Source organism: Acipenser ruthenus, chromosome 21, assembly GCF_902713425.1.
Source record: "Acipenser ruthenus chromosome 21, fAciRut3.2 maternal haplotype, whole genome shotgun sequence".
Lineage (NCBI taxonomy): Eukaryota > Metazoa > Chordata > Actinopteri > Acipenseriformes > Acipenseridae > Acipenser > Acipenser ruthenus.
Genome location: NC_081209.1, coordinates 7,501 through 25,878, shown reverse-complemented (window position 1 = coordinate 25,878; position 18,378 = coordinate 7,501). Strand labels below are relative to the sequence as shown.

General features: G+C 39.0%; 2 long non-coding RNA genes across 2 annotated transcripts in view; one reads left to right on the top strand and one right to left on the bottom strand.

Moving 5' to 3' along the window:
* The first annotated feature begins 9,450 nt into the window (after positions 1-9,450).
* Positions 9,451-12,417, top strand: LOC117428535 (uncharacterized). The gene is made up of 4 exons (XR_004548326.3): positions 9,451-9,665; positions 11,229-11,265; positions 11,703-11,755; positions 12,174-12,417. It is a non-coding gene; the product is annotated as an uncharacterized LOC117428535 (long non-coding RNA).
* Positions 12,415-18,378, bottom strand: part of LOC117428537 (uncharacterized) — a 7,841-nt gene continuing 1,877 nt past the window's right edge. Inside the window, exons 2-3 of the long non-coding RNA XR_009307983.1 lie at positions 15,455-15,709; positions 12,415-13,630 (exon numbers count right to left, since the gene is read on the bottom strand). This is a non-coding gene — a long non-coding RNA (uncharacterized LOC117428537). The remainder of the gene's footprint in view (positions 13,631-15,454; positions 15,710-18,378) is intronic.

Below are 18,378 nucleotides of genomic sequence, written 5' to 3'. Positions count from 1 at the left end.
GTACAATAATAAGGGAACCTTAATACATTAACGAACTACATATTGGAAAATAATCAAATCTCAAACACTGAGATGCTCACATGAACTTTGTTATATAAGCCAATTCAGTCATCTGTTATATACTTGCAATGGTGTTTTATTTTGTGCCATTAAAAGGGTACACAGAAGCAGAATTGCATTATTTTCTTGTGAATGGCTGCTTTGATAACAGCCCTGGACATAAGTGTAGAAAGCTATGAGTAAACTAAAGGAGATATGAAAGGCTTGCCATGTTGCTTAATGCATAACATGAAATAGAATATCTGAATAGATTGTTAGAGGCAGAAACAAACTGGTTGTGATTTCAAGGAAAGTCCTGTTGCTGCTGTTGCTGTTGTTTCCCTTCTGAAAGTACAGATCAATGTGTTCAAAGCTCAAAGGCATGGTTTGGTTTAATTAATGATTTGGACTCTGTAAAATCATGTAAAAAAATAACAAACGTCATTCCCCAAAGCCAGTGTGGTCCTGTGGTGTGCGCAAGACTAGAGACATTGTTTGTGTGCCCCGTGTACGCAAAGCATCTACATTGGGCGGAATGATAATTGTCCACTTTTTACAGTATATTTCTGCAGTTTTACTGTGTGTTTTGTCCACTGGGGGTGCTCAAGAATTGACTCAAGCCACTAGCACAGTGTTTGTTACTAGTCAGTGGGCTGATTCCAAAAATTATTTTAATTTTTTTAAATCTAAAAATGATGTATCTTATATGACAGAGACATATATAAAATATATTTTTAGACAGTAAAACCTCTAATTACCTATGGCTTGCATTTCACTCTAAGCGTGGATTCCATATACTGTACTTTAAAAGTGTGTCCTTTGAATTGCATTCAGGTTTTGGTAACTAACAATGAGTCTTTCCATATTCCCTTCTCTATTAAAGATGTTTTACTTCAATTAACATCCCTACAGGGATCTTCTTGCAATTTTTTCTTTCTTTTAACATTTTTAACAAGACATGGTTCATAGCAAATATTATTGGTTTCAACAAATCATTATTGATGGTAATGCTGGTGAAAGATGGATGTCATCTTTCATTTTACTGCACCAGCTAATCCATCATTTTTTTTATAATGAACCACATTCTTTGGTAGTGATCTTTTATCAATTAGAAATATAAAATAAGATACTGGCTGTCGAAGCTGGAATCTAAGTGTAGTTTAGTTATCAATGGGTTCCAGGAATATACTGAGCAGCATGTTGTTATTGCTATTTAAATACAATCTTTGGATTAGTTGAAAAGTACCAGGTTGTGTTTATCTAAGTCTGGATTCTGAACCGGACTCGATTAAATAATGCTGTAGCTACTCTGTTCTGTATGCATAATTACATATTAATTAATGGCCACTTAAACTTTACAAATGTTCTTTTTAAGTCCATCTTACTAAAGAGGCTGTGAAATGTCTATCTAAAGTATCTTATTATGAATAAAATCTAAATGTCAGGAAACACAATCCAGAGGTAGCCTGGCCCCAGATTGATGCCTCCATCATTTCTCTTCATGCATGAATCTTTCTTAATTAGTAGAATATCATGCCATTGTTAATGATACAGTAACTACGCTAAATGAACTTCTCCTGATGAAGATAAAAGCTTGGAGGCCTGGTATTTATGAAAATACAACAGTGTGACACAGAGAATTTGAATGAAAGGCACTGACATTTCCCTATCTAGCATGGAGGGCTGAGTTCAGTGTAGATGGGGGCTTGTTGGAATAAAATCTAAATTATTATGCATACTAGTTCCAGTATGAAAGGGGTCTGTATACTAAATAAATAGAATTTTCTAGTTTGAAGATAAAAATTAAAAAAGTAAAGCTACGGTACCAAACAGGGCCCCGCTTGTGTTAAAACTCATTCATTGAAAACGCATCAATACAGCTCTTTTTTTCACACTATGACTTGTATCAGCAGCAAGCAATAGGTATGGGAATAATGAAAATTCATTTTCACCAAAGATGACTGACTCTGTGTGCAACTGATCCTTGGTTTTAAATTACAATTTTGACTCGTCTTTGGATCCCTTTGGAAAGTAAATGCAGTTGCTATTCTGATATCTTCAGTCAGAATTCAGACACAAGAAAAGTCTCTTATAAGATTACTGGGCAATTTGAGTTACAGCAGTCCCTTCCCAAGTTACTTTTGTTGTAATTCAGAGCTTTGCATTTATCTGCCATAAATGCTACAAAAGTAATTTCTAGGACTGTTGGCTAGCCTTTATATAGCTAATTTACTCTGGTGCAAACCGCGATGCCTTCAAAAACCCTACATCACAGTGCAGTATTTGTCCTAGTTTCCCTGATTAGAACTGATCTTGGCTACTCAGTGTTAATTTAGGTAAAGTAATATAAGATTAGAACAAATCAGGCTGTGTGAAACTAGACAATAGTCTTCAATGTCAAACAAATACACATCATTTAGTGTAAAAGCCCCACAGCAAGGGTAAAAAGCCAGATAAACTTCCATGAAATGTAGCACCCATAACCCCTTGCACCTTTACATTTGCATACCAGGGGGATGGACTAATCCTACAACAGGCTCATCGGTTACAATATGCTCAAGACACTACTTCACACTCACTCATAAAACTACAGTCAACTTTAATGCATTATAAACATGCCTTATAAAGAATGACCTTTATATGTGCCTCTATTGCATAGCTTTACAATAACTTGCTAATCTATACAAATAAATGTAAAGTAATCCATATCCTTTGTCTAATCTAGGACCATTGATTGAATAACAGGCATTTCCATGAGGACCCATAACTTGAGAATTTAGAGACTCCTCCGTGCTCGCCAATTGTCCACAGCACTGTTTTATAACCCATTCCTTCCTTTTCCCCGAAAAACAGAAGCCCTACTTCTAACCTTTATGATGTCATTAGCATGACAGCCCACATGATATGAGGAGCCTTTATAATTAAGTCATCAACCTGCCCCATTAAAGTGCTGACATTCACTGAGCAGTTTCATCAAACTGTTTTCATGGATATTCAAATATGTTTTTATTCACTTTCTTTTTAAATTCTTATTATTTTTGTAAAAAATAAAATGGAAAATCAAATTACTTCTAGGGAAAAACTTTTGGCAGCAGCACACGTTTTTTCCAATCACAAAGACATACAGATATTAAACAGTGTCTGGAATGAAGAATTTCCTGTTTAAATATCGGAAAGTATTCATGGTACAACACCTCACTTTGAGAAAGAAACTGTTAACTCACAATCACAGAGTGTCAACATTTTCAAACAAAAATGTTTTCACAGTTTGAAGTGGGACTTTGTGTAGTACAAGTTCAAATGTAATTAACGTCTTCAGTGATGATGGCTTACTAATTTGAATGTGGTCGGCACTGTAGGGGAATGGCTAGCTTCCGCTGTAATATATTCATGCACCAGTCTAATGATGTCAGTCTTTACAGTGATAAGGTCTTCGTTTCTGAACCAGAGTTTTTCTGTGTTTGCTGTGTTACCAGGGAGCAGGCTTTAATAAAGTTGTGACATTTCCAGGTAATTCTCTACTCTTGTGTGGTAATTGTTTATATTGTTCTGTTTTGTCACGTCTCTGGGAATGTGAAGAACTACACTCAGTTGATAATGAATGCTCAAGGCAGGATGGCTGTGCACTGTCTGCCAAGTTACCATCATCATTAAGGACATCATAAACCACACTGGAATTATATATATATATATATTATTTATTTCTTAGCAGACACCCTTATCCAGGGCGACTTACAATTGTAAGCAAATACATTTCGAGTGTTACAATACAAGTAATACAATAAGAACAAGAAATACAATAACTTTTGTTCAAGCAAAGTACAAGTGTGACAAACCACAATTCAATAATACAGCAGATAATAGTGATAGTTACATCAGGATATGATTAAATAGTGATAGTTACATCAGGATGTGATTAAATACAAAGTACTACAGGTTAAACACTTGGCAGATTACAGTATTCTGAAGTACAGGATTAAATGCAGTAAAATAGGGGGCAGATAAGAGCAAAATAAAGCACATTTACATGAAGGGTGATAGTGTCCCAGGATACAAACAGAGGAGTTCTACAGGTGCCCTGAGAAATGATCTCTTCAACACAAACTGCAGCCCCCAATGGATTTCATTCTTAACCAGTTCTAAATCCAGAGTGCTCTGTGTTTCCAAAGTCATTGACAGACTGGAGCCTTGTTATATGTGCTCAGCACAGGGATGTTGTCTGATAGAGGCATATCTAGGAAGCTGGACAGAAAAATAGAAATGGCCACCATCACACTGTTGGTAGGGTCACCATTATTATTATTTATTTCTTAGCAGACACCCTTATCCAGGGCGACTTACAACTGTTACAAGATATCTCATTATTTTCACCATGGAAACCTGTTTGGCGTGTCTACAAGGTGACTGGCCGGAGGAATACGTGCATATTCTTCAATCTCTTGCTGTCCAACACGATCAGAGGCAGTGAGTGCATTGTGAGTTAAATGCAATGGAAATGTTACCCTCAACTGATTAGGGAACCTCAGATCCATTTCATTATGGCATTTGGTCAAGCAGTAAACTAAGTAAATGGTAATTAAGCATTACTGGATGTTAAGTAAGCATACATCAAACTTTAATTACATTTCTGATACCATTAAATAAGATTACTACAAGAAATTGAGCCATAATTGCACGTTAGATAACTATGCTTAAAATAAATTGTTACCTAAATTGGATTCTGCTTAATACTTAATGAAGCAAATAAGACTAATGTCCATAAGTTACATTAAGTATTTTATTTGGCTCCTACTACTAGTTTATTTTTTGGACTGTGCTCAAGCTGTCACTAACTGAGATCTGAGAATGACTTGAAAGCTACTAAAAATCCTTCTGAGTTTAAATTGGGAATCCATCAGCCCCAGTCAGATAAGGTCCCCAGTGACAGAAATCCAGCTAAACCCATCCTTTCTGCAGCCAGGCTCTTCCCCAGGGTGACAGTATTATCCAGGCTCTTATCCAGGGGGACAGTATTATCCAGGCTCTTATCCGGGGGTACAGTATTATCCAGGCTCTTATCCGGGGGGACAGTATTATCCAGGCTCTTATCTGGGGGTACAGTATTATCCAGGCTCTTATCCGGGGGGACAATATTATCCAGGCTCTTATCCGGGGGGACAGTATTATCCAGGCTCTTATCCGGGGGGACAGTATTATCCAGGCTCTTATCCGGGGGGACAGTATTATCCAGGCTCTTATCCGGGGGGACAGTATTGGTATGCTTTACTACAACCATGGGATACTACAGTAAATTGGGCCCGGACAAAAAGTTGTATTTTATTTGATGATTTTCTATTCTACAAAACTGTATTTAGTGAGCTTTTAAAGTAGAACCTCAGAATTAAACCCTGCATGTGGTGCCGTTCTCCATACGGTGACCCATCTTTACGCCTGCGACTAAGAGATTCAGTTATATTTAAAAAGTTTCACTAATTCAGGAAACATGCTCTTTGCTACTGCAGAGTTTAAAACAGCAAACAGGATTAACAGCCTCTCAGTGACAGCAGACCAGCACTGTAGGGGACTGATTGGCTGAGTTTAAATCAGTTGGTGTTAGTCCTTCTCCATGCTGTTATCTGTGAGTGCCATATGTCTCCAGTCTCTTGCCTTTCTTATCAATGCCTCCTTCGAATTCTCCATTCCCCCTGAGGGACAGGGTGATCTTTTCTTGAGAATTCAGCTTCACTTGACTTTTTAAGACTTTTTAAGCAGATGCATGTGCCAGTAACTCATGTGAGCTGTTACCTTGGGTGAATAGCAGAGCCCAACACCCCTGCAGGCAGTTACAAATGACATTAAGAAATAAATGGGTTGAAAAGAATTCCTTTGCTAGCTCAGAAACCAACAACAGAATCTTGTTCAAAATGAAAACACTAAATCAAAGAGCACCTTGCCCTTGAATGATCAGGTATCAATGAAGAGTGATGTTAATAGAATGAAATGCAGTTCAGAACCAAAAGCAGCTTTACTCTTTCCTAGAAGATACATTTGGCCTTATTCACAAAACACCCTTTTAATCTTTCTCCAATTAATATTCTGAAAATGTAGATGGCATAAAATATTCCTTAAGAGGGCAGCAATAGCAATAGATTGTGACTGATAGACTTAAGGACGGGTGACCTTTGGAGCTGCAGCAACACCAATGTATGAATCAAATCACTAACTTCCCAGATATTCACATACATTTATTCATTTCTAGACTGACTGAAAAAAAGTCTTGCATGCACACGTTTCTTAACAACCAAGTCCTTTGTCATCACAAATATTGCAATTGGCCGCTGCAATCTTGTAGATATACGAACACTTCACAGCTGTGTCTGTCAGGGAATGTAAAAAGACAGATTAATACAGTCAGAAAAGACATCAAAAACAATCTCATCTGAATACAAATAATACACATGCTCTTCAATTTGGAAAGGTTATGCAATCAGGATTGAGCTCAGCCTTACTGATTTGCAGGAGAATAATACAAATAAAACAAGTCATGATGCAAAAGCCACAGTCATATAATTTAATCATGTATCAAAGAAATGCCTTAAAATGCATTGGAAACAGGGATCGCTCGAGTGTTTAAACAGGTTGGCTTGATTTCCTTGGGGCTAAGTAAGGCCAGATGTTTGAGGCTGCATTTTAATTGTATCCATAATAGCTTAGTATCTTAGGGAATAGTTTTGTTTAAACTCTATCAGGAGCAACACAGAACATAGTGCATGTTAACCTGACGAGACTCAAATCCACGGCTGAAAGGCTTAACAAAACGCCTCATTTCCAATACGTGTGCTAAAACATGTTCACGTATGTTATGATAAATCCAGCACTCCTGTGTGTGAAAATAGAAATCAATGAACACACGTTTAGAAGTTTATTCACATTGGGTCACATTCACAAAGCTTGTTTTTCTTCTCCAAACTGTATTCTAAAATAATGGGGAAAAGCACTAAGAGTTTTTAAACAAACAAACAAATATTACTACTTGCAAGTCCCTAAGTCAAATGTGGAAGTTGTTTCTTGCTGGTTTGGTAGCTTTTTTTCCATGTGCTAATGGGTATTTGAAGTAGAGAGCTGTGAGAATCCTGTTCAGTGTGAGTCAATTGCATAAACATATATCAAGTGGTTTGTTTAAAAAATCTACAGCTATAAGAATGTGTATAATTGTGATGAAAGCATGGATTGCCTTCTTAATGGATCGGGGTGCATGGATGTGAGTGGTATGGAAATGTTTTATGTCCAAACAAACAGATGAATTCATTTTCATAACTAAAATAATAAAGCTTTCACTTCTCTTAAAGTCTTTAACATAAAAAACAAGGTCAGCTTATTAGGGAGTGCCTTCTATCCTACTCCTAACAGTGCATTACTTCTCATGCAGCTGAAGAAAAGGTTGTACTGGGGAAGCTCTTTGTGTCTCATGTTGTTTTGAACCTTTAAAACAGATTTATTAGACATGCTTGCCACATTCATTCTCTGTAAAACAGCAACAAGTAAACGATCATTTCAAGATATAAATTCAATTCATATTTCAGGAACAGGAGCATACCTTGCAGCGTTATATTATGGATTTTGAAGTGTTCGTTCAATTTCAATCTCATTAGTATGTAAAATTATCTAGCAAACCCATGTTTTTTTTTTAAAGTTGATGCATCATTTATTTTTAATTATAAATCAGACAGAATGAATATAGGAAGACTACCAGGCCTGTTTTTTCATTTGTATTATTATTATTATTATTATTACACCGTTTTTTTTTTTTTTGGTTCCTGGGTAGTAAGTGTTATTTCCTAATTGCTTATGCCTCAAAAGTATAGAAAATGGCTATTATTCCCTACAAACTTTGCTTTTGTGACCAGGACAGTGATATTTTGAAATGTACCTATTTTCCAGAACATTCCAGATAGATTCAGTGCTGAGTAAACTTGGAGTAACTTCTAGAACTTTCTAGAACTTTCCAGTAATATAAATCGTAGTATAAATACAGGGGCCTTAAGCCCACCAGTTCAGTTTAGTTCCAGCTGCCTAAGTGGATACATATCTGCATTTTTCTGAGATGGCATCAAGAGGCTGCAAGCATCCGGCAGACACATTTTGAGACTTCAAAATGGTGGCATTCCTGATGGGTCTCCAAGGCAGTTTTACCAAGTTTCCCTGCTATCTTTGCCTTTGGGACAGCAGGGACACCAAGGCGCACTACCACAGGCGGGACTGGCCACAGCAGACCGAGTTCTCTGTGGGGAGGAACAACTTCAAGTGGGAGCCACTGGTGGACTCCCGGAAGGTGCTGATGTCACCACTGCACATCAAATTGGGCCTTATGAAACAATTTGTCAGAGCTCTAGATAAGGAGTCGGCAGCCTTCAAGTACCTTCAAGACTTCTTCCCTAAGCTGTCTGAGGCAAAGGTCAAAGCCGCTGTCTTCGTCGGACCACAGATAAAGAAGATCCTGGAGTGCAATGAATTCCCCAAGAAGCTCACTAGTAAGGAGAAAGTGGCTTGGCACAGCTTTGTTGCAGTGGTTCGGGGCTTCCTGGGCAATCACAAGGCCGAGAACTATGTGGAGCTGGTTGAGACTCTGGTAAAGAACTACGGCACAACGGGCTGTAGGATGTCCCTCAAAGTCCATATCCTTGATGCTCATCTTGATAAATTCAAGAACATGGGAGCGTACTCAGAGGAGCAAGGTGAGCGCTTCCACCAGGATATACTGGACTTTGAACACCGCTACCAAGGACAGTATAACGAGAACATGAAGGGAGACTACATTTGGGGGCTGATTCGTGAAAGTGATTTACAGTATAATTGTAAATCTCGAAAAACTACTCACTTCTAAATCTTTTGTAGTCATTTTTGTATTACTTTAGTATAAATACATGTTAATTTGGATTCATATGCTGTTTTTTTCTGACTTTATGTGAACGAAAAGACACAAATTCGCCCGTTTTCTCATTGGAAATAGGTAAATTTCAAAATATCACTGTCCTGGTCACAAAAGCAAAGTTTGTGGGAAATAATAGCCATTTTCTATACTTTTGAGGCATAAGCAATTAGGAAATAACACTTACTACCCAGGAACAAAAATTGTGTTACATAGTGTTATTATCATCATCATTATTATTATTATTTCCATGTTTAAATATAGAAAGTACATTCAGTTGACTGTGGCAGAGTGAGAGCTCTGCCTGTAAATACACTGTGGTGTTTTTGTGTGTTTTGGTGGTGGTTGGCAGGGATGGGGTTAATTCCTGTCCCTGTCAAAAAAAATTGAGAATGTGGCTGCTCCTTAATTGAACAATTGGTGATAATTGTGAGCAGCCACATCCTAGAAAAGGAGAGCTCAGCGCTCCGTTAGGAGAGACTTCCAGGGAGCTGGAACCAGAGAGGAAAGGTACAGCGTTTGTGATCCACTTCGAAACAATAAATGTTGGGGTTTTATTTTGACCAGGAAACATTTTAGCTGTCCGGTATAGCTTAGACCTACCTGTACTTGTGTGGAGTGCCGGTACTGTTCCTTTCACACAACGACAAGTAAAGGCGGTCCTGCATGTGGCAAGCTCACCCCGGCTTTGTCACAATGATATAGATATATATTGAAGGTAAGTATCATGTTTTGTTTTCTATTTAAAAGGCAATCAATGTTGACAGTAATCCCAAAGCAACTTTTTTTTTTTTTTTTTTTTACATCTTGATATATTAATGTAGTCCTCCCTGTTTGGCTGCTGTTCTGTTGTGTAGATTCATCCAAATGCACCACAGGGACAGAACTGTCTCACAATACAATGGAAAATGGCAAGTGTGCAGCAAATTATTATTCTAACAAGTTCATCAATTTAGCTCGATGGTAAATTACATGTGCAGCTGGTCTTTATGGGTATTTTTGTCTCCTGGTCCTTTCTGTTTGGCTGGCTCCCTAGCACACAGTTAAAAAGGAGATAAGTCACCCAAACTGCATTGGGTGAAGACCTTTGATTCCTAGATTTTGTTTTTGAAATCTCTAGCTAGTTGTACATAAAGTATGATTTATGCTAGGGCCCACATGGAAAGTATTGATCACTTTACATCTGTTTGTGCTAAATGAAAATCACGTTGCAGAACTGGATGATAAATGTCTGGTAAAATTACTGCTGGCAGGCCATGCACAAGCAAAGCATCCCTCTAGTGTTAAGTGGCTCTGTGTGCGCGTGCTGTTTTTGAAGTGGCTCTGTGTGTGTGCTGTTTTTTCTTTGGCTGCAGCTGTTATGACACATACCACGGATAATTCCATGCCTTTAACTCCTTCACTGCACACACCTGTGGATGAAATGTGAATCTGTTCTGTGATAAAACAATGTGGAGGTACAGTGATCTCATACAATGTGAGCAAGCATTAAAGCCTCCCTTCACCTCTTTATATCCTCAGATTAAATATTATCTTCAGCATGTCCTCTATGGAAATGGCAAAGGCCCGCAGTATTACCATCTTAAAGCTGTCGATGCATGACAGAGCTGTGTGATTAATACTAGACTTATTTACAGTTTCTTCTTTGTCCAGTCTTTCTTTTTCCACGCTATTACATTGATCTTAAAATGTATGACAAGAGATGTCTTGGCTTGGTAGACAATTGTTGGCAATGCTCCCCCCCCCCCCGGAACAGCTGGTTTTTGCTCCTAAAACGTGATCCAGACACCAGAACTGCAAGTTTAGTACTTTTCATGCACTTTTATTTACACAGATACATAAACCAAACAAAAGCCTAACTCCGTCTTTGGAATGCTAACTAACTTTTCACAAGTCGTTAAACTAACCAACTGGATGGCTAAGCCATGTTTGATTGATATGTCTGTGGTTCTTTTGGTGCTTGATGTAAATGACATTGTGGTCAGTGTGTGTAATTGAATTTGCGTTTGCACACAGGAATGCTAAGGAATATGGAAATCTTCATTTTCTTCATATCCCTAATTGCCTAGCATTGATTATAACAAGTACACAGACACCAACACAGAACAGTATGTTACTTTTAGGTGTAAGAAATGTTTATTTAACATTTATTCCACAAACCAATCAAAACACCCAGCATTCTGCTACTGACTTTCAAATAGATTATGCAGTAATGGACAGTGCAATGCGTTTTTGCACACAAATGAGTTTAGTAACCTGGTTCTATGCTCCTCTTTTGCAGGTAACCATTGCAGATGCAAATTCAAACAAGACAACAGGTATTAACTTTGTGTTGCCTTCTAAATAATTAGGTTGTGTATTATGTTGTATAGTGTCCTTGTGTCTGCAAAGTACCCTCGCAACAAAAGCAGTTCTGGTGCCAATTTAAAACATCTATTTAATCCACTATTGTGAATGCATTTCTTTTTGTGCTTCTATTTTATAAGTGACCAAGCTTTTTAGTAGATGGTAAAATTATGTAGTGAATGTAAACGCTATGTTGTAACTGGCCCCTTGCCATTCTTTCTATAGCTATACAAGAAACATTTTGGATACAGAAACGCCTGCCAACCACGTATTCGTCATGTATCTCCAATACGTTTCAAATATGCTGTCTTTACCATTGAATCTGCTCTTGCTAATGGGGAGAACTTGTATATTGTAGAAAAAAGGGGTGTGGGGGGGTTGATATACAATCTTTTTTTTTTTTTTGCAGGAAAAGGGCCAATGGCACTGCAGCCACAACCGAGCACCTGCTTTCATCTCCAGGTAAAACAGATTTCGATGTCAATTTCCTGTAGTCGCAAAATGTCACTAGTATTTTAAGGCAATGCATTTTATTGTATTGGCTGAAAAGATGTAGTAATCCAATCAGGTGTTTCAAAGTGTTGTAATAATGACAGAGTTGGTTTTTTAAATTTTAGTTTATATCCAAATTTAACTTTCATAATATTGGTATAACAGACATGTACATCAACTTAAGTATATGGGGTAGGGTGGCATCTAGTTGCATTGTAGGCCTGGGTTCAAATCAATGTTCAGAAGTGGAATAAATTCAAGGTTCCCAGCCCCTGCGGGACAGGGTGTGCGTGTCTCTGTGCTTGAGTGAGAGGCCCAGAACTGAAACACGATTTTGCAAATAATTTTTGTGGGGAGTTTTTTTGTAATCAATTTTTTTTTTAACGAGCCCGGGCGAGCGAGTGCTGAAACGGCAGAGCAGGTCAAACAACAAACATGGCCACTTGCAGCTACTGTTTCCATGGTGATAGGTCAAGGGTATAATCAAGCTTTCTGAAATCTGTATAGGTCAGAGGTTCCCATCCCCAAGAGTACTGATGCATCCTGGAGCTGCGATGTGTCTGCTTTGAATATCGTAACATGTACACTGCTCCTAGCTTTTTGTAATAAATTTGTATTTATATTCCAATAAAGTTTTTATCTCTTATTTGTTTGGTTAATTCTGTATTCTAGTGTAAATATTCATTAGGCAAGACTTTTTTTTTTTTTTTTTCCTTGCATCTGAAATCAAACCCCTGGGATTGTGGTTAACAAGCCTCAGGCAAATCAAGCTGTCGTTATCCCCCCCCAGTTTAAATATTTAAGGCAGTAGACGTCAAACATGATAAAATGCGAGGTGCCATTTATTTTCCTGCACTGCAAAACTGTTAAATATTTCATTATCAATGCTGCCACACAGTGGTGACTAAGTGGAACTGCTGTGTCCACGCAGTATTTTAAAATAACATGTTTTATTACCTTCAATCACTTTTGATTGGATCAAATATGCTCCTTGTTTGACATACGTAATTGGCTCCTCAAACAGAGCCTATGGCTGTCGTGTGTGTCTTTCTTTAAAATATACTTTGGTGTCTAGTTGGTGTGTTTGTGAAAAATGTGGTCCTTTGTAAGTGGTGGTGTATAAAAAGTTTACTTCGCTGTTATGTAACGAGATGAAATTTGTAAATTCCTCCATGCTATGTGTCCAAGTGCCCCAAATGTCATCTAGGTACCTGAAATAGTGAGTTGGTCTGTGTGGGCATCTGGGGAGGATTGTTTCTTCCCAATCGGCCATGTAGATGTTAGCATATGATGGCGCAAAGCGTTTCCCCATCGCTGTTCCTTTGGTTTGGAGGTAGAACTGGCTGTCGATTTCAAAGTCGTTTTTCGTTAAGCTGATTTACAGGAGTTCAGTTCCTCGTCCGGTTGGATCTGGATTTAGATTTAGACAGTTCCTGATAGCTGCAATGCCTGTGTTGGTCTCTATGTTTGTGTACAAGCTGTCTATCTATTGTGAAGAGAAAAGCTGTTTCTGGTAGTTTGAATGTTTTAATTTTTTCTATGAAGTCATATGGGTCTTTAAAGTAGTGCTTTAAATGAACAAGCATGCCCTGTGAATGCTAGCGGTGTCTCTCCTACAGTGCAGCGTGCGTACAGACAGTGGCATCACAGTACAGTAGATCACTCACATTACAAGACAAATCCACAAACAGCAGCCTTCAGAGAGTCCCTCCACTGCGATGACTTTGTTATTTCACATGCAGACACGGTGCTGTCTCCCACACCTGCTCACAACGGCAAAACCAAAACCACATGAAAAGGATACTTCTCTCATCAGGCCCCATATTCAAAGTGTCACTTCATTACCTTAAAAAAATAAATAAAATTAAATTCTATAAATGCTTTCAGCTTAGTTGGACATTTTATACAACTTTACCTGTCCCAAGAGTGACCCCCAAAAAATACATAGCATGCACCCCAAGTTGAAAGAGGCAGCATTAATCCTTACAATAGTTACAGGGAAGAACAACTTCTGCGTTAATTAACTGCACTGAAATCAAGACAATCACGGATATAAAGAATCATTAAATACAATCACAAGTGTTACTAACTACCTTAACAAACAGTTACTCCGGGTTCAAATACAGTCAGCACTCTTTATTGCCACTCAATATTATTTTGAAAATATCACTTGCCAAAAGAGACATGTGGCACTGTAATACAGAACATACTTTTAAATCCGGTGTGCATTGTAGCAGTGTGTGTGTGTGTGTGTGTGTGTGTATAGCAGTGTGTGTGTTTATTGTGTTCAAGTTACCTTGTGTAGCTGCTCCAGAAAATCACTGTGTGTGTGTGTTTACTGTGTTCAGGTTACCTTGTGTTGCTGGTCCAGACTCTCACTGTGTGTGTGTGTATATAGCAGTGTGCGTGTTTATTGTGTTCAGGTTACCTTGTGTAGCTGCTCCAGACTCTCACTGTGTGTGTGTGTGTATATAGCAGTGTGTGTGTTTATTGTGTTCAGGTTACCTTGTGTTGCTGCTCCAGACTCTCACTGTGTATGTGTGTGTGTGTGTCTGTTTACTGTGTTCAGGTTACCTTGTGTTGCTGCTCCAGACTCTCACTGTGTATATGTGTGTGTGTGTGTGTGTGTCTGTTTACAGTGTTCAGGTTACCTTGTGTTGCTGCTCCAGACTCTCACTGTGTGTGTGTGTGTCTGTTTACAGTGTTCAGGTTACCTTGTGTTGCTGCTCCAGACTCTCACTGTGTATGTGTGTGTGTGTGTGTGTGTGTGTATATAGCAGTGTGTGTGTTTATTGTGTTCAGGTTACCTTGTGTTGCTGCTCCAGACTCTCACTGTGTATGTGTGTGTGTGTGTGTGTCTGTTTACTGTGTTCAGGTTACCTTGTGTTGCTGCTCCAGACTCTCACTGTGTATGTGTGTGTGTGTGTGTGTCTGTTTACTGTGTTCAGGTTACCTTGTGTTGCTGCTCCAGACTCTCACTGTGTGTGTGTGTGTCTGTTTACAGTGTTCAGGTTACCTTGTGTTGCTGCTCCAGACTCTCACTGTATGTGTGTGTGTCTGTTTACTGTGTTCAGGTTACCTTGTGTTGCTGCTCCAGACTCTCACTGTGTATGTGTGTGTGTGTGTGTCTGTTTACTGTGTTCAGGTTACCTTGTGTTGCTGCTCCAGACTCTCACTGTGTGTGTGTGTGTCTGTTTACAGTGTTCAGGTTACCTTGTGTTGCTGCTCCAGACTCTCACTGTGTGTGTGTGTGTGTGTGTGTGTGTGTGTGTGTGTGTGTGTGTTTATTGTGTTCAGGTTACCTTGTGTAGCTGCTCCAGACTCTCACTGTGTGTGTGTGTGTGTGTGTGTGTGTGTGTGTGTGTATATAGCAGTGTGTGTGTTTATTGTGTTCAGGTTACCTTGTGTTGCTGCTCCAGACTCTCACTGTGTATGTGTGTGTGTGTGTGTCTGTTTACTGTGTTCAGGTTACCTTGTGTTGCTGCTCCAGACTCTCACTGTGTATGTGTGTGTGTGTGTGTCTGTTTACAGTGTTCAGGTTACCTTGTGTTGCTGCTCCAGACTCTCACTGTGTGTGTGTGTGTCTGTTTACAGTGTTCAGGTTACCTTGTGTTGCTGCTCCAGACTCTCACTGTATGTGTGTGTGTCTGTTTACTGTGTTCAGGTTACCTTGTGTTGCTGCTCCAGACTCTCACTGCGTCGGCAGAGCTGAAGTGTTTGTTCAGAAGAGCAGGCAGGCTGTGCCACACTGACCCGAGGTGAGGAGGGGTGAGGCGAGGGGTGAGCTGTGCTGTGCTGTGCTGTGCTGTTCAGCCTACCTGCCAGCGCCTTGCGTTTGTAGAGGAGTCCCTGTTGATTGACAGGTATGTTGAGCCTGTCAGAGACCAGACTCCAGACTGTGGAGACCTTCTCATCCTCACAGACCTGTCAAGAGACAAGAACACACAGACACAAAGTGAGGGGATGAGCATTAAACACTGAAACTACATCTTCATCTTCACAGGACAGGCGAGAGACAAGAACACACACACACACACACACACAGTATCAGAGCAATCTAGCGAGGGGACGGTCGAGTATTGTCAAGAGCAAAAACACACTTTCATAAAAACTGCTGCTTTTGTATTATTATGGTCTGTATGAGTGGCATGCTATAGAAATGTATTGTGGTTTGTTCTTTTTTTGTGCTCTGTACTGTACAGTGCTTTGTGAAACGCTTGTACAAAAATCTCTATATAAATGCAATAGAAAAATAAATAAATAAATAAATAAATACACTGGAAGTGCTTCACATTGTCACAGAACAGTATTATGAATTTTCTCTTGGTCTACAGACATAATATTGTATGAGAATTATTTCTCAGTCTCACAGATGAACCGACATTTAATACAAGTGCAGAAAAAAATGTGTCAATTTAAACACAATAGCAACACTGAGGTGAAGATACAAGCCCAACACATTTCTCTTGGAGGTAGTCGAGCAAAGCAAGAGGCGAGGACGGACACATCTGCTGGAAACGCATGGATTTGAATTTGTTTCCAGGTTCATTTCAACACACAGCCCTACACGTGAGACACTCTAGCCTGCATGTATTCCCCTCACGTGTGCAGGAGTGATGGCAGGCGCAAGAACGCTGTGTGTTGTGTGTGGAGAGAGTTCGGGTGCGTTCACGACACGCAGACTTCCGTCATTCTGCGCAGAATACGCACAGAATCGGAGCAAGTAGCCAATGAATTTTCCGAATCTTTGCAGAATCTGCGCAGACTTAGCAAAGTCTGCCTCTCGTGAACGCACCCCCTGTAGTCTTAAATCGTGGGTCACGTGATTACGAGGCACACACTGACAAACCCCACACATTGTGTGTTTTCAGTTTATATCTTGTTAAAACAGAAAACTATATTAATTAAAACAATAAACCCCACAGAAATACATAAACAACACAGTGAATTCTAATAAAAAATTACAGTTTAAGTGACCAATGTAATCAACCCCCATGGATCACAAAATGATAGATACAGATTGGCCAACAATCAATGCTGCAGGGAACAAGAACAACAATATAAACAGCGACGTCACTCCTTCACAACTCGTGTGCAGCGAACACACAACAATAAAAAGAAATTAACACACAACCGGTGATATTAAAACCATGAAGAGGCAACAACCTCGTGTGAGCACAATAAAGCATTAGCGGGGGCAATCAGATATATCTTCCATAGCAAAAAACAACACAGCAACATTAATTTGCGGTCCATTGTCGGACTGGGTCCGACATCATTATAGCAACGCAATAAACGGGTGTTTAGTCGTTTTTTCTCCGGAAAAAGCCGAGAAAACAATTCAATTGCCGAGTGGGAGCGACAGGAGCCGAGACAAGTCGGAAAAAAAAAAAAAAAAAAGGCGTATCTCATGAATAGTCATACATGGTATCAGGTATCAGATAACGGGGCGTTCATAGTAAACAAGCTGGCTAAGTGCGTCAGCACACAGAGACTATCATGGACATTTGCAGAGCTTTTTTCAGATGTTATAGTAATAAAATAATGACTTGGATCGCATTATTGAGGAGTTTGGTTATAAAACGAGTGATCTGGAGATGATCGATCGCAATCGGTATGTACGACTATTATTATTATTATTATTATTATTATTATTATTATTATTATTATTATTATTATTATTATTATTTCTTACATAGGTAAACGCTATAGCAAACGAAAGGGTGGGGCGGGGCTGGAGATGCCTAGTGAGTGCTTTGTTGATATGCAGGGCCATTTAAACCCGTTTGACTGAAAAAAAATACTTTTAAACAGCGCGTCTAAAATTAACTGCGCGTGTGAAAACCTGACGTGCCTGTTGCGCACTTAATAAATGGACTGCAAAGGGTTAAAACAAACACAGAAAACGGAGGCTGGCGCGCTGTCGATTATGACAAACAAAAAGGATGAGATGAAGCCGTACAGCCAAAACACAAGCCCCTTAAACAGGTGTAAATAACAATACGGCTCCTATTGCGATGTGAAACTCCAGGCAAGCATGGGGGCGGACATTCTGTGAAGCGCGCATGCTGACGTAGGCTTTGTTATGATCGTGAACGCGCCTGATAGAAGTCTGTGGGGACCCTGGTTTCACTGCTCGTGCTGTGCCCTGTAGCTCAATATGCAGGGGTTATTTTTTTATATAAAAAAGCCGTTTTGTGGCTTTCCAAAGACGTATCATGCGTCTGGATCGGATGTTCGTAGACAAAATGATAATTGTTTACATTTGGTCAAATACAAGATTGCATGCAGTTTCCAAACATCTCCCCCTGGTGGTTAATTGCGGTGTTTACGGCAGAATAATTCAATGGGTTTCTCCATATCCCATATATTTTCATATTACCCATAATTCAATTTGTGACACTTAACTGGAAAGGTACATATATTTAAATTATATATATATTTTTAATAATTAAAATTGTATAAAACATTGAACATATATTATCCACAAACGCCGTTTTGGTAACAATATAATATTTGAACTTATTTTAATATATAAATTAATGAGTAGTAACCCTAAATTGAATTTTACTTAGTTATACGAATTATAAATA